This window comes from Micromys minutus, assembly GCF_963924665.1.
Source record: "Micromys minutus genome assembly, chromosome: 31".
In the NCBI taxonomy this organism is placed as follows: Eukaryota; Metazoa; Chordata; class Mammalia; order Rodentia; family Muridae; genus Micromys; species Micromys minutus.
The window spans coordinates 4,792,393-4,807,489 of NC_137966.1; positions in this window are offsets into that span (position 1 = coordinate 4,792,393).

The window sequence follows — 15,097 nt, forward strand, 5'->3', positions numbered from 1 at the left end:
TACCCAATTTGTCATCCGACATAAACTACCTTGTACAGATGTCTTTCTATTCTGTTGTTACAATTGTTGTACCTGTAGTTGTTGTTGCTGTTTCTGCTGCTGCTGCTGATGATGATGATGTCATAGAAATTTATTACAAAATTTTTGACATGTTTTTTTTTTTTATCTACATTTGGTTCTTGACCCTTCAACTTGACACTGGGCAAAATAAGTCATTTCAAGATAATGAAAATGAGTAGACCAGCTATTAGAAACAACAACTTTATGAAATTTTGAGGCAAATGGATTGGACTAGAAACTACCATCCTGAGTGAGGTAACCCAGTCACAAAAGAACACATATAGTATACACTCACTGATAAGTGTATACTAGTCCCCAAAAGGTCTGAATACACATGAAGCAAAAATATTATACAACCTTGGAAAATAAGTAATGTCTGTACTGTGCAATAATATTAATAAACCATGAGAATATTATTCTAAGGGAAATAAGTCCAGTAACAAATAAAACATATAATACTTGATCCCACTTGTATGAATTATATGAAGACATCAAATTCAGGAAAGAGTCAAATTCTGGTAGATTATAATTAATGAGAGACAACAGTGGGGACTTGCTGTACAATAATCAAACATTTTAATAATGTAAGAAAAGCATAGTCTAGAAATATATTGTAACTACAGCTAATAATGCAATAAAAATATAGTATTAATAAATTATAATTTAGGTTAATTGTTCTTAGCACAATAAAAATTTTAATAACCTAAAAAGGACCAAAATAATACTAGTTAAGTAAACACTGTCTTCCAAGATAAGATTGGCTAAGAAACCCACTGATTATAATATGCTCCTTGTACCCCTTCCTACTGAAACAAACAAGAATTCATAAAAGACTTTTTCAGCTATAATAACATAGATTGTTTTTAAAGGTAAACTTCAGCAACTCCTGGAAACAATAGCATCCATTTTAATATCATTAGAATTTAGACATTTACCAGGATGAAACTGTGAAATGAAAAATCAGCAACATAGCTAAGCAGACAGAATTTGTAGTCAGAAATGGTGGTGGGAATCCTTGCCAACACATCACTCTTACTGACTGGTTGATTTTCAGCAAGGCATCTTCTGGACATGATCACTCAGTTTTCTAACTTGGAATGTATAAAATGTACCTCTTTTAAAGTTCCTAGTCTGATGGCTCAGTAGTTCAGGGTGTTTGTCACTAAGCCTGATGACCTGAGTTCAGTCCTCTGAACCTATATGGTAGAAGGAAAGAATGAACACCCTGTTATCCTCTAATATCCACAAACATCCTGTGTCAAACATAAATAGAGAGAGGGGGGAGGGAGGGAGTGAGGGAGGGAGAAAGGAGGGAGGGAAAAAGAAGGGAGGTAGGGAGGAAGGGAAAGAGGGAGGGAGAAAGGGAGGGAGAAAGGAGGGAGGGAAAGAAGGAGTGAGGGAGGAAGGGAAAGAGGGAGGGAGGAAGGGAGGGATAAAGGAGGGAGGGAAAGAAGGAGGGAGGTAGGGAGAATGGGAAAGAGGGAGGGAGGGAGGGAGGGAGGGAGGGAGGGAGGGAAAGAGGGAAAGAGGGTCAGAAGGTGGGAGGGAAAGAGAGGGAGAGACAGAGATACAGACAGACAGAGAAACTGTGACAAAGAGACAGAAAAAGAGACAGATTAATTTAAAGAAAATTTAAAAGATTACAAATGATTATAGTGATATAATATAAAAGGATCTTTTATTCTGCTGATTTAATTGTTGTCACAGAGGCTGACTGCTAACCCAGGCCTAGTACTGAAATCTTCTACCACAGACCTAGACTGTTTTCAGCCTCTGAGGCATACAGCCGAATACGTTCACCCTTCATAGTTCTTTCTGAATGGGATGGTTCAGCTCAGCAGTTCTGCTGAAACTCATCTCCAAGCTGACTGGTTCTGTCTGCCTTTCCCGTTGACCTCTGATGTTTCTGCTCTGCTTGGCCTCAAACTAACTCTGACAAATTGATCTAATCTTCTGGCTTCTTCTCAATCTCAGGCTCGCTCTGTCTTCACCTGTATCTAGCATGTTCTCTCTTCATCCTGTCTCTGTGAAACTCTCCCAGGAAAACCACCTCTTCTTAGCATCTCTGTCCTATCAGCTCTCCAGAATTGGGCATATTCTATTCTGTCAAATCTTTCTCTGATTCGTCACTTTATCTGCCATGCAATTAGACAACACACTCAAACATGAGCGTTTTCTTCTACAGCTTGACCTTCATTGTTTGGGATTAAAGGTGTTTACTAAGGGTGTGTCTGCATTCCTGCCTGGGGGGATAAAAGGTGTGTGCTAAGGGCTGACCCACACCACAACCTGAAACCCTTTTTTTTTTTTAATGAATAATCCTGGGGTTCACAATGTGATGGAATAACCTGCAAAATCATATTTAAAGTAATAAATTTACACTAGTTGAAGAGAGACCGGCAGTTGTCAGGAATTGAATTAGGATGCATGACTATCCAGGGGTAACAAAAAGGGACTTATGTTAATGAAACATGTCTGTTCTGATTATTACATGGATAGCTGCACAGATTCTATAGAACAATATACACTGAACACTGCATGTAAAAGTTGAGTTGTTCAAAATAGGGTTTGAATTTAAGCTAATAGTATTTACTATTACAGCAATATCTGTTTTCTGGCCCTGAGCAGGTACAACAGAAATATAACCAATATTGTTGAAGAGACATTAAAAATCAAGTACCCAGGAATATTTTTGATTTTTAATGAAGAGTCTTCATCACTAAAAAGAGAAGTTAAAGAGTAAAATAGAAAGAGAGGCAAGTACTAAGAAGACGGTGTGTGGTGATGATGTAGAGAACTAAGAACAGTTCTAAAACACTCTCTGCATCCTTGGTATAATTCTTTTATTACTGAATGCAAGGCTTTAAACAGAGTTTTAAAACACAAAGATGTATCATTAATGAAAATCATCAATTATCTGAGAAATTAAATTTTAAACTTTAAGGACAATTAAAGGTCATAAAAATGAAAAAAAAAATGTTAGGGATGCATCAGCTTCAAACTAATTCCTCCTTACAATCACTTCAGTTACTTGATTTTGACATTTCATCAGGACTCATTATCACATTACTGAAATATTTGTCTTGATTTAAGTGGTTGCATAATTTACAGTAAATAGCAGATTAAACTATTCCATCTTCTAAACTTCAATACTGATGACATTTATAAATTATTATAGTTTAATAGCAGCTGTAATACATTATAAAGAGGTTATTACCTGATTACCTTTCTTAAATGTATCACAAAGCCTAGACAATCGGTGAAAATAAATCATGACCCAACTTTATAGACAAGAGTCGCTGACGTCTGGAGAATATGAGTACCCTCCACTGTGAAGTCAACTTAGGAAACAGAATTGTAAAATCTTTAAATATTTATTTTTGTATTTTTCTATTTACTAGATTTATGACAGTTTTATAAGATTCTAATACATTCTAAGCTCAGTAAACAATTGGAAAGTGGTGTTATGATCAATAACTAGTCAATACATGTTTAAAATAATCTGTGAGTCAGATCAATGCCCTGCTCAGCCATAATCAGAAATGCTTCCTTATTTATGGCTTCCAGTTTAATGTTTTTGTGAGACTCCCTCTGAGGGGGCAAACGAGTTCATTTCAACATGTTCCTTGTGCCTCTTCTTGAGCTCTTTTCCTTCTGTTTGCCTTCTCCTATTCTGATATGTTATCTTTGTTTATTTTATCATGTTTTATTACTAACCCCTGGTAATAAAGGAATATCTACTTATAGACTTTGTTTATCAAATTATGTTTCATTGTATTACATCCCCTAGAAGCCTTTTCTTATTCAAATGAAAGGCAGAAAGGTATTGCAGGTTGTACGGAGGAGAGATCAGGGAGACCTGAAAGGAATAGAGGGAATGGATTTTATAATCAGGATATAAAATTTACTTTTAATAGAAAGTAGAAAAAAGAAAGGGTAATAAATGTATGAATTTAGGGAGACCACCGTAGCTCAAGAAATTACTGGGTGACAATTGAAGGCTCTGCTCATCAGCAGATGATCATGTTACATAACCTTGCTGGCCTCGGTTTCTTCATTTGTAGTCTGTGATGTTGTAAACAAGACATTATTCAGTGGAACCTGAGTTTTCCGTCAAAGGTTACGTGGATTGGAAAGATTGATCACAGGGCAGCACGTGTGAAATCAACATTATACTAAAGTCCTACCGTAGGGGAAATGGTTTTTCACATAGAAGCCATGTGCATTTGGAAAAGACCTTTCATTGCTTACTTTTCTGATTGTTTGACGAACTGACAGAAACTACTTGATAAAGAAGGGGTTTCTTATTTCTTTTTTATTATTTGATTTATTTACATTTCAAATGTTATCCCCCTTCCCAGTTTACCCTCCACAACCCCCCTAGCCCATTCCCTCTACCCCCTGCCTCTATGAGGGTACTCAGTCACCCACCCCCCCACTCCTGCCTCAACCCCTAGCATTCCCCTACACTGGGGCATCAAGTCTTCACCGAACCAAGGGCCTCCCTTCACACTGATGCCAGATAACACCATCCTATGCTACATATGCAGCTGGAGCCCTCGGTGTGTATTCTTTAGTTGGGTGTTTAGTCCTTGGGAGCTCTGGGGAATCTGGTTGGTTGATATTGTTGTTCTTCCTAAGGGGTTGAAAACACTGTCATCCCTTTCAGTCCTTCCCCTAACTCTGCCATTGGAGTTCCTGGGCTAAGTCTGATGGTTGGCTGCAAGAATCAGCATCTATATTAGTCTGGCTCTGACAAAGCCTCTCAGGAGACAGCTATATCAGGCTCCTGTCATCAAGCACTTATTGGCATTAGCAATAGTTTTTGGGTTTTGTGGCTACATATGGGATGGATCTCCAGGTGGGCAGTCTCTGGATAGCCTTTCCTTCAGTCTCTGCTATATTCTTTGTCCCGGTATTTCCTAAAAGAATGATTTCATGAAATTCTCAGGCAAATAGATGGAACTAGAAAATATCATCCTGAATGAGGTAACCCAGACACCAAATAACACACATGGTAAGTACTCACTGATAAGTGGATATTAGGAAAAAAGCTTGGATTACCCACAATACAACTTACAGACCATATGAAGGTCAAGAAGAAAGAAGACCAAAGTGAGGGTGCTTTAGTCCTACTTAGAAGGTAGAACAAAATAATCACAGGAGGTAAAGTGAGGGAAGAAATTGGGAGAAAGAGAGGAGGGAGAGGGGGAAAAGGGACAACGTCAGGTATGGGAGGAGACATGCGAGATGTACAAAGGGTCAAAAAACTGAACAGGGGTGTGTAGCAGTGGGGGTTGGGGAACTGGGGATAGTCATCAGAAACTTTCAAGATACCAGGAAAGCAAGAGGCTCCCAAGACCCAAAGGGGGTAGCATTAGCAGAAATATCCAACAAGGGGGAAAGAGAACCTGTAGAAACCCTATCCAGAAGTTAGGCATGGCCCCCTAAGTTGAGAAATGGAGCTACCCACCCATCTCAAAAATTTAACCCAGAATTGCTTCTGTCTTTTATTTTTCTGTTGAAGAGATTTCAGTCCAGCATGGTAGGGAAGAGACAATTCCTGTGCGTGGTGACACAATCCTGTGGTGACACAATCCTGTGGTGACACAATCCTGTAGTGACACACCAGGGATCAGAGAGCAAAGCCAGAAGCACAGACAAATGTGACATCAAATATATTTCTCTTTGACCTACTTCCACTAGGTAGAACTGACCACCTGGGGACTCCATAGCCTCCGAACAGAAACAAAAGCTGGAGACAGAGAATTGAAAGTATGGGGGACATTTCAGATTCCAACCCCAAAGCTAAAATAAGTATGCAGTGATTCTAACATTAAAATGCCAAGTCCTTTTATTTTTAAATTGAACAATTTTATTTTAAAAAACAAAGATAAATGTACAGATTTTGAGCATTTTTGCATAAAACTATATGAATACATTTTTGTCAGTACTTGATTTTTAAAGGTTTGATAGTATGTATTAAAATTTTAATAGTTACAATGAGCATAAAGTACATGTAAAACGAGATGTAACCTGGATAAGTCAAAGTTTTCTTGGTGTGTAAAAATTAAGCATAATGGTTTTTGATTTTCTGTTTTTTTTTTTTTTTTGGCCTTTGCGTTTCTTAAACTTCATATATTCTGTGAGTTGTTTGTGGGGTGTTCAGAGCTTTCTGGGGTTAGTATCCAATTATCAGTGACTGTATATTATGTCTGTTCTTTTGTGACTGGGTTATCTCACTCAGGATGATATTCTATAGATGCATCCATTTTCTTAAGAATTTCATAAAGTTATTGTTTCTGATAGCTGAGTAGTACTCCATTGTGTAAATATGCTACAATTTTTGTATCCATTCATCTACTGAAGGACATCTGGGTTCTTTCCAGCTTCTGGCTATTATAAATGAGGCTGCTATGAACATTGTGGTGTATGTGTCTTTGTTGTATGTTAGAGCTTCTCTGGGGTATATGCCCAGAAGTGGAATAACTGGGTCTTTAGGTAGTACTATGTCCAATTTTCTGAGGAACCACCAAACAAATTTCCAGAGTGGTTGTACCAGTTCACAACCCCACCAACAGTGGAGAAGTGTTCCTCTTTCTCCACATCCTCTCTAGCATCTGCTGTCATCTGAATTTTTGATCTTAACCATTCTGGTTGGTGTGAGTTGGAATCTCAGGGTTGTTTTGATTTGCATTTCCCTGATGACTAAGGATGTCGAGCACTTCCTTAGATACTTCTCAGCCATTCAATATTCCTCAACTGAAAACCTTATGCTTAGCTCTGTACCCCATTTTTAATAGGGTTGTTTGATTCTCTGGTGTCTAACTTCTTGATTTTTTTGTATACCTTGGATATTAGGCCTCTATCAGCTGTGGGGTTGGTAAAGATCTTTTCCCAATCTGTTGGCTGCCATTTTTGTTGTTGTTGTTGGTGGTTTTTTTTTTTTTTTTTTTTTGCTTTTTTTTGCTTTTTTTTTTTTTTTTTTTTTTTTTTTTTTTTTTTTTTTTTTTCTGGACAGTGTCCTTAGCCTTACAGAAGCTTTGCAACCTCATTAAGACCCATTTGTCAATATTTGACCTTAAAGCACGAGCCATTGGTGTTCTGTTCAGGAAATTTGCAATCTCATTAAGTCCCATTTGTCAATATTTGACCTTAGAGCAGGAGCCATTGCTATTCTGTTCAGGAAATTTTCTCCTGTGCCTATATATTCTAAGGTTTTTCCTGCTTTCTCTTCTAATAGTTTCAGTGTACCTGGTTTAATGTGGAGATCTTTGATCCACTTGCACTTGAGCTTTGTACAAGGAGATAAGAAAGGGTCTATTTTCATTCTTCTGAATGCTGAGTGTCAGTTGGACCAACATCATTTGTTGAATAGGCTGTCCTTTTTCCATTGAATGTTTACAGCTCCCTTGTCAAAAATCAGGTGACCATATATGTGAGGGCTCATTTCTGGATCTTCTATTCTGTTCCATTGATCCAGGTGCCTGTCTCTGTACCAGTACCATGCAGTTTTTAGCACAATTGCCTTGTAATATAGCTTGAGGTCAGGGATGGTGATTCCCGCAGATGTTTTCTTGTTGTTGAGGATGGATTTCAATATTCTAGGTCTTTTGTTATACCAGATGTAATTGCACATTGCTCTTTACAACTCTATGAAGAATTGGGTTGGAATTTTGATGGGGATTGCATTGAATCTGTAGATTGCTTTTGGTAAGATGGCCATAAAATGCCAAGTCCTAGTATGCAGCGATTTCCCCTCTAAGGATAGACTTTTGCAAACCTGATCAATTCACCAGAAGCATTTGCTCTCCCTTAAATTGCTAAACTCCATTCACAAACATGAGCTTTTACTTCTTCCCAAGCAATTATGAAGCTTTTATAATTATAAATAATGCCATAATAAACAGACTTTATGCAAACCTTCAAATGTGTGTGTCACTGTTTCCCTACAATGCATTTTAAAGTAGAATTTTTGAGCCAGCTAAAATGCAGATAGAAATTTGATGTATTTAACATGCAATTACAAGATCATCTCTAATAACATTGTAATTATACATTTGGGATGTGTCTGGAAAAGTATCTGTCTAGTGGTTTTCTGAGACCATTTATGTCTCTTTTACCGATCTTTAGTTGGTATGTCTGTTACTTATATGCATTGCATGCTCCTATCTCTTTCATTACACAGATCTTGAGCTCCAAATGTTCATACTCTCAGAGCCTCCTGAGGTGTAAAGTTATAGATACACTCTTACATCCCTATCTGCCTTTCAAATCTTTCTCAATGATGACATGATCCTACTTTGTTTAGATACCAAAAAATCCAGTAAGGTTTCTCTGGAAGTTAAACACTATTCCAACATTAGGTAGTTGGAACAGTTATTATTTCTCTAATCTATTGACAGAAAATAGGTTTTTTTAAATCCAATCCCATTGTCTGCTTCTAGTTAGTAGCATCTGGACTCAATCTAGAAAGTAAGACTCAAGGGAAACTCAGCTAGAACCTAGAGTTTTCTGAACCAGTGCTCTATCCTTACAAGGTTAACATTACACAATTAAAGGTAAAAAAACAAACAGATCATGTACCACAGAGAGTAATATAGAATGTACCCGGGTTCCTGATGACATCACTCAATACCTGAACAAATAGTGGAATTATCTATCTAAATGCTTATTGTAGAAGGTAAATATATGTCTTCAGGTTACAACTGCTATGGTGAAATATCAAGAGCAAAAGCAAGTTGGGGGTGGGGTTTGCTTGGCTCACACTTCCATATCTTTCATCTGCCTCTGCATGAACTCAGGACAGGAACCTGGGACAGGAGCTGATGCAGACGCCATGAGGGGATGCTGCTTCTGTAGTTATTCATCTGGGCATGCTCACTCACCCTGCATTCTAATAGATCCCAGAACCATTAGTTTAGAGGTAGCACTACCCACAATGGGTTGGGCTCTCCCCACAATCACTAGTTAAGGAGATGCCCTACTGCTGGATTCTTGTAGAAGAATTTTTTTCAACTGAGGACCCCTCCTTTCAGATGACTCTGGTTTCTGTCATGTTGACATAAATCAACCAGCCTAGTATTCTTATTCTTTAAAGTTACTACTCTGATCTTTTAATAGATTGCTGCTGAGTATATCATAGTTCATAAGTGAGCATACTGAATCCATTCCTCTACAAGGAGGTATTCATTCACTTCTCTATCACCATTACCAGTTTGAACGCATGTGTGGATCATTTGGTCTTGACTAGGTAGGTCTATCATACCTTAATCTTAGAGTAATATGTCTTAGTTTTCTATTGCTGTAACAGAAATCATGACCAAGGTAACTTTACCCAAGAAAGCATTTGTTTGAGACCCTACATACAGTTTTAGAATGTAAGTCACTAACCATCACAATGGGATTATGGCAGCAGGCAAGTGTGGATTCTGATGCAGTAGCTGAGAGTTTACATGTGATTCACAAGGAGGAGGCAGAGGAAGAGACTGGGACCTGTACAGGGTTCTTAAACCTGTAAGCCCACCCTAATATTCACTTCCTATAACACTATACTTCCTAATCCTTCCCAGCAAAGGAAGAAATCCTCAAACATAGGAGCCTATATGGGGCATTCTTATTCAAACCATAACATAATACCTGCATGATACGTTGTCTGAGAGAACAAGCCTGCATAACTCAATTACAGAAGCCTCATGGTCCCAGGCTTGTCCATTACACTCTGAAACCCTTGTCTGGATTGCTCTTAGCCATAGGATTCAACAAACTCATCTCTAAGAAATGTGAGATTTCTTTGGAATCCATTTTCAATGTGACCAGATGCCTTTCCTGAACCTCTTTTGCCTAGGTGCTTCTCCATAAACTGCATTTCTGCCCACCTTCCCTCGGTATCAGTCTTGAGTTGCAGGCTGATGATTCTTTCACTGTCCCAGTTCTCATGGCTGTTTCTCCTAGGAGCCTCCCAGCATAGCAAATCCCTTCTTGCCATGACCTTCTCAGATGACTCGTACCAACATCCCCAAGGCCTGTATAGGTACCTCCAACAAACAAAAAATAATACTAATGACCAAGACAGCCAAAGAAGAGTCTTCATGCAGGAAGTGTAATCTTCCCTCCCCGCTTTGTAGAGAAAAATCCCAGGACCAGAAAAGAAAGGTCACTGCGGTATATTCCTGTCCTGTGGAGTCCTGTTCTGTTTGTCTTTATTTCAGTAAGTCTACAGCTCTGCTGCGCTCTGTCTTGGATCACTCAGTTCTTTAGCTGAGTCAAAAAGAACCTGGACATTGTATTACAACAGGTCTCTGGAACCCCTGTAAGTAACAGTCTGACTACTAACCTAAGAGACTTTGTGAACCTGTGGTGTGTTTGAGCAAATTTCTATTTACTTATGAGAACCAGAGTCAAGTCATCTACAATCAAAGGATAGAAATACCATTTTCTGAAGATACAATTCACCTTCAGACTCTTGAGTTTTTTGCTCAACCCGAAACCAATTTAATATTAATTAATTTAAAACTGTGTATCCAGGCTGTTTCTCTACTGTTTATTCAGCCTATTTAAATTTTAATTTGCCTTAAAGAAAATAGTGTAACCAGCTTTATTATGAATTAGACTTCCCATACAATCAACTTTTACAAGCTAAACTAAATGCAGAGCTTTAATTTTAAATTATGTACTCTTGCCTGCCCTGACTCAGAAGTGTGAGTGTGTGTGTGTGTGTGTGTGTGTGTGTGTGTGTGTGTGTGTGTGTGTCTGTATGTGTTGTGATAATCACTTGCTAAAACATACCCCACGGTTGAAAGCAACCTAGTAAAAATAATTGTACATTATAAATGTTCAAAGCAAAGTGCAGATATGGGTTATATCATCAGTTTGCAGTTTTGAGTGTTATTCTGGGTCAGTGCGGGGTCAGTGAAGTAACAGCTTCTTTTGTAAGTACTGGTTAAAAAAAAATCAATGATTCCGCATTTGCTTTACACGCCATGTTTTCTGTGTTGTTCAATAAATGCAGACATAATCCTTTGTTAGTGACAGATGGAAGATGAGAGAGAACAAATTAGGTTCCCTCATGGTTAAACAACTCTGAATGCTGGCTACATTCCTTTAGTTAATGCAGCACCACCAAAGTTTTTCAGATAAATCGAGATTGTGTTCCTTACAGTCCTTTGTTCTGAAAATCAAGACATAAAACTATATTCCTCACTGAAGCTAAAGTCTTCCAGAAACATAAGGACATGATAGTCCATACTTGGAGATCAAAAATCTGGATTCTGGTTTTAGGTAGTTAGCCTGATTCTAGGTTTAGAGGATCTCATTTTTCTCAATCTGATAAGAGATATGCTTAGACCAGATGGTCTCCAAAATTCTTTCTGAATCTAGAATTACGGAGCTCCATGGTAATTTTGACAAGCTAGATAATGAATCTTTAGAAATGAGTCCAAGAAAAGACTACTCCATTAATTCCAAATTTTCATTAGCTTGAAATAAATAAAGACAGCAATGCCAAAGTTGTGTACGGTTAAGCACAAGTAAAATCAGAGATGATTTACAATCAGTGAGCTTGATTAAGTTGGAGTTCAAAATATGCATCATTTACTGGCAGCTTCAACAGGCTCTTAGCTAGATCTACATAAATCACCAATATAAAACCACTGGCAGAAAAAGGAAAAGACAAAACCCACATTGAGGAGACCAAGACTTCTTCGAAATTCTGAAGGACACTTTAGAACGGTAACTCAAAAAGTAAAACATGACAAGCATGAATTCTAGGTTCAATATAATTCTCAAGCAGTCTGAAAGCAAATATCCTCAGTGATGAAATGAGACCAGAAAGCCACACCACATGTTATGGCAGAAGCTGATGTGCCCACAAAGGAGAATGCATGGACCATGTGTTTAAGGGAATAGAAAGTAATTTGAAGTATGCTACTTGTAGTGCTCTGGAAAGAGATATTTGGAAAGGAAAATGAGTTATTAAAATTCTTATATTCAACCTCAAGTTCATCTTGGGATAGGGAGAAAGTCGGTGCAAGGAGCAAGACTTGTGATTCAAAATTGCCAAACTTGATTTTAAATAAATTCTGCAACTGAAAGGCTAAACAACCTCATTTTCTAAAAGAAAGCATGGAAGAAAATATAGAAAATTAAGGAGACATATATTGCCATTATTTCTATAGGTTCAACTTTACTGTTCAGGTTTTTATTGAAACAAGGTCTCAGATATTTCAGTAAAGGAATTACCTTAAACTGTGAACCACATATTTATAGCCATGTGCTCAAATTAAAAAACAGGAGACAATGAGCTGCTGTAGCCTTTTCTGTCTTTCCACGTCTATCCATCTGGAGAAAGAGCATAGGAGTGACAAATATCTACCATGGTTTGAACAAGTTGACCAGTTAGCTATCCAGGAGGAAATCATTTACAAAGTAAATTTCTTCTCCCGACATGCCCTCACTATTCAGCCATAGTTAACAGAGGGTTATGGAGAGTGAAACACCCACTCAGCACAAACCCTAGCTTCTTGGGAGGCAAAAGGTTTTTGGAACCCCTTATCCTTCTTTCTTGATATCACTTAAAAGGGATTTGGAAACCATTGGATAGTAATCTCAGGATCCCAGGAAAGACCACTTTTCCCAGAAAAAAAAAAAAAAAACTGCCCTCACTGGCATTAAAGATTCCATAGAGTTTTATTGCGGTTGCTAACAACTTTTCATTTAGAAGCAGATCCAGTCTGCTTCTAAATGAAACAGTCAATCAAATTGAGAAACATTAAGACAATTCCCCTGAACCAATGTTTTCAAGATCAATAAACATAGCAGTTTTCCTACAGTATTTCAAAAAAATGAAAGAAAAGAAGAAGAAGAAGAAGAAGAAGAAGAAGAAGAAGAAGAAGAAGAAGAAGAAGAAGAAGAAGAAGAAGAAGAAGATGATGATGATGATGATGAAGGTTCATTGCCCCTGTGTTCAAGATATATAAATGTCTCACTGGGGTTTAGTTCTATTAACTAGTGTTTCATTGGGGATTTTTGCAACAACATTCACATTAGCCTATGGCTTTATCTTCTTGTAGTGCTCTTAGCTGGATTGGTAGCATGAGCATGCTGGCCTGGTAAAACGAGCACTTGCTATAGTATTTCTTTAACTACTTGAGAGCATATGCTTTTTAGAAGAATCAGCTGCTTAGTTAAATGTTTGGAATTTTCCAGTGAAGCTACTGGGACATGACATTTTCTTTCTTGGTAAGTTTCTGATTATTAATTGAAACTCATTACACATGATTGCTCTATTCTGATTTTCAGATGATTTTGTTTCTTTACATAATACAGACTTGGAACAGTATTTTGGGGGTATATACATTTTTGCTAGGTGCATAATTTTTGATACTTTAATGATTTCTCTGCTCTGCAATCAGCAGAAATGGCTTTTCTTTCATCTCTGATATATTTATATTTCTATGACATAAAAAAAATGTGGGGAATTATTTTGAATTTTTGCATTTTTTAGCATATAATGTGTTCAACATCCTAACAGATCCCAAGGGTGTCTAAGATATGTATACATCCAAATCTGTTGGGGTGATTTCTTATTCACTGAGCTCATTTGATCTGTGTGATAATTTATCTCTGAGCTTTATTTGCTGAGTCTTAAGGTAAAAGTCTAATTTATGGATAAGACAAAATAATCACCTAAGACTGTAAATAATAGATAGGTCAAGAAATGACAATCGAAAGCAAAATTAGTCTACTCTCATCCATAAATAAGTCTTTATTAAAATTGCAATACATATCAAAATAAAAAAATGCATTCGTTCAGCATTGGTAATAAAACTCCTTTTCTGACACAGATTTAATGTTCCACAATTAAAACATGCTGAATATAAAAATATTTAAAAGAGAAACTATCCATTGGGAAAAAAGACAGCATATTGGACAAACGGTGCTGGCTTGAGTGGAGGTCAGCATGTAGAAGAATGCAAATTGACCCATTCTTGTCTCCTTGTACAAAGCTCAAGTCCAAGAGGATAAAGGACCTCCACATAAAACCAGATACACTGAATCTAATCAGAAAAAAAATAGGAAAGAACCTCAAATGCTGGGCACAAGGGAAATTTTTCTCAACAGAACACCAATGGCTTATGCCCTATGATCAACAATCAAAAAATTGGAATTTACAAAATTAAAAAGTTTCTGTAAGGCAAAGGACACTGTCATTAGGGTAAAAGGTCAAACAAACAATTTGGAAAAGATTGTTTCAAATCCTACATCTGATAAATGGCTAATATCTAATGTATACACACAATTCAAGAAATTAGATGCCAGAGAATCAAATGACCCTATTAAAAATGGGGTACAGAGAATTCTCAACTGAGGAAAACTAAATGGCCTAGAAGCACTTAACGAAGTGCTCAACATCCAACATCCCTAGTCATCAGGGAAATGCAAATCAGAACAACCCTGAGATTCCACCTCACACCAGTCAGAATGGTTAAGATAAAAAAGCTCAGGGGACAGCTGATGGTGGCAAGGATGTGACAAAAGAGGAACATTCCTCCACTGTTGGTAAGATTGTAAGCTGGTACAACCACTCTGGAAATCAGTTTGGCAGTTCCTCAGAAAATTGGACATAGTTCTTCCTAATGACCCAGCTATCCCAATCCTGGGCATATATACCACAAAGATGCACCAACATATAACAAAGACACATGCTCCACCATGTTTATAGCAGCCTTATTTATAAGGACCAGAAGCTGGAAAGAAACCAGATGTCCTTCAGTAGAGGAATGGATACAAAAAATTATGGTACATTTACACAATGGAATACAACTCAGCTATTAGTAACAATGACTTTATGAAATTCCCAGGCAAATGGATGGAACTAGAAGCTATCATTCTGAGTGAGATACCAGTCACAGAAAAACACACATGATATGTACTCACTGACAACTGGATATTTGGGAAAAAGTTTGGAATACCCATGATACAACTTACAGACCATATGAAGGTCAAGAAGAAGAAAGACCAGTGCACAATTGCTTAA